Source organism: Thermobia domestica, chromosome 11 (assembly GCF_964235325.1).
Source record: "Thermobia domestica chromosome 11, izTheDome1.hap1.1, whole genome shotgun sequence".
Classification (NCBI taxonomy): Eukaryota; Metazoa; Arthropoda; class Insecta; order Zygentoma; family Lepismatidae; genus Thermobia; species Thermobia domestica.
The window spans coordinates 93,739,542-93,742,302 of record NC_137464.1 but is presented as its reverse complement, the minus strand read 5'-3'; the positions used below and the strand labels follow the sequence as shown (position 1 = coordinate 93,742,302).

Below are 2,761 nucleotides of genomic sequence, written 5' to 3'. Positions count from 1 at the left end.
TGGGTCGTGGGTCACGACGGGTGGTGAGTCAATTGGTCGTGGCTAAAGTTTTCATTGCCCCACGCCCTCTCTGAACTACAGTGTTGAAAATTAATCAGTGAAAATCAATTGCAATTGATCAATCAATTGAAAGTAATTGCTGTGGAAATCAATTGCAATTGAATCAATTGGCAATTAATTTCAATTGCAATTGAATTACAGAATTCAATTGCAATTACTTTCCACTGCAATTACTTTCAATCAATTGATCAATTGCAATTGATTCTCCTTTTTTAATGGCCAACTGCAATTAACAATTAACCATTACTTATTTCAATTGTTAATTGCAATTAACAATTAAATTTACAGATTAATTGTTAATTGTTAATTCAATTGAAATTTGCCCAACACTGCCCCGAGGGAAATACTTGTAGTTTATTAGCAAGAGGTAGTAAACTACAAAATTAGAATATGCATATGTGCCCTTATACACATTTAAAAGTAGCTGTCGTACCATTGCTAGTTAAAATTTTACAATCAAGTAATACTAGAAATCCTTTATTAAAAGTACACCAATCACACTTATTTTCTGTAAGTTGGCCATCTGTGTAAGTTGACCATTTTTCAATTGAGTTGAGTTGATTTTAGTTTAGCGTCCCGTTCAGCAGCGAGGCTATATGAGACGTGGACCTACTGATTAACGTGGAATCCGAACCACATGAGCTCCCGCCGGGAATCGAACCCGGGTCTCCCACGCCAAAGGCGCGTACGCTAACCGCTTAGCCACGAAGGAGCTCCATTTTTCAATTGAATCGATGGTGGTCAACATAGACAGGTTTCAATATATACCATATATGTATAATAGACTAACAGATTGCTCGTTCCTCGGACGGGGATAATACGTTTTATTTTTGATATAAAGGGCTGAATTTTATTTAAACGGCATCGGAAGTGTCACTGTTCATCTCAGCGACCCCGGAAACTGTGGATTCGGCACTAATATCGGTCATTTTTCGATAATTATCTCCCCCAAGTTGCGAGATTAAACTTGGATTTAAACAGCATCGAAAAGGTCACTGTTCATCTCAGCGGTCCCTAAAACTATGGATTCAACAGTAATATCGATCATTTTCGATAATTTTTAAATATCTCCCCTCCTCCTCTAAGTTGCACCGTCAAAGTGAAATGTTAAAAACCATCCCAGCTCGAACTTCATCTATGTTGGAAATTTGATCGAGATCGGTTTGATGGTTCAAGAGTTATAAAGTCACAAAGTGGTCACTTTCAATTTTATGTTAGATTAGATTTATTCAAAAATATCATACCTTGTAAGTCTCCTATACCGTCTCCGTCACTATCTTGATAAGATCGGGGATAGATTTGGTAGACAACTGTTTCCTGCCACCATTCTAATTCATCGCCTTGTTGTGGAGCAGAATATCCATTTGGTAATATTAGTAAAACACAAACCACCATATAGAAATACATCTTATTTATGTTCTAAACCAGTTTAAAAATCCATACATATTTATATAGTCCAGGATGTTATTGAGGTTCACAGTCATCAAAATTACTTGTTTTCGACTTTAGTTATTATTACTTTCTTTATCTTATACCTAATTATGATGTCTCTGGGTACTCGAATCCTCAACGGCCTTTGAAAATGTAACAAAGCAGAAGTATTACGTAATTCGCGGTTTTGTAAACTAATTATATTTACTTATACCGTACAGAATTTATTTCAGAAAGACATTCGAGTGACGTGCAATTATTAAAGGTTTTCTTCCAGATATGGTTGTAAAAAGAGGTTTCTCTAGTGTGACAGCAACGTTACATGTGAATTTCATGCAAGCATACTGAACATACAGGGTTGGTCCAAGATGTAATGTGACTGAGTGTATAAACAGGAATTTATTCATCCGAGTTTAACAACTCCTCAAAATTCTTCAAAATAATCCCCTTGGGCGTCGATGTGTCACTGCCAGCGTGATTTCCACGATCCATACGCTTCCTGGAAGTCAGCTTCCGAAATGCCTTTTAAAGATTTGGTTACGGCCTTCTGGATGGCGGTAACGCCATCAGGGCGGTTTTCACTTTGGGGAACAAGAGAAAGTCTGTTTTACCTTCCACAACCTCCACCATTTCACGGCACACGTCAACTCGTCGTTGTTTTTCTTCATCACTCAACATTTTAGGTACCAATTTTGCACAAACTTTTCTCATGTTCAAATTCTCTGTTACAATCTTGTGTACTGTTGACTTGCCCATGTTAAATTCTTCCGCTATTGATCGCAGACTCAATCGACGGTTAGAGTTCAAGAGTTCTTTCACCTTTGACGCGTTTTCATGCTTAACTGTCTCCCGCCCGTCTTTGAAGTCTTTATGCCAGTGAACAACCTGGGCTTTCGACATGGCATTGTCTCCGTAAGCTTGTTCAATCAAGGCAAGAGTCTCTGAAGCAGTTTTGCCCAAGCGAACGCAGAATTTGATGGCGTATCGCTGCTCTATCGTCCACTTCATTTTTCGCTTTTTGATTCCGTGACCAAAATGAAAATGCACACTTGGCTCAACGATCGATCCTCATTCCCGCACTGCTCAGAAGTAATTGCCGCGCGGTGCGATGCTTAGGTAACACCCTCATCACCGATACTACTCATTGAGAGAGCTCTGGTGGCGACTGGAGCGCTGCACGGCTGCCAGTCTCATTACTTCTTGGACAAACCCTGTAAGAACATTTTGTGAAAAATGTTAACAGACTTCCAAAATAACACTAAAAACAAAA

General features: G+C 38.8%; 1 pseudogene; it reads right to left on the bottom strand.

Moving 5' to 3' along the window:
- Positions 1-2,028: 2,028 nt before the first annotated feature.
- Positions 2,029-2,499, bottom strand: LOC145665208 (protein GVQW3 pseudogene; annotated as a pseudogene).
- Positions 2,500-2,761: the final 262 nt, after the last annotated feature.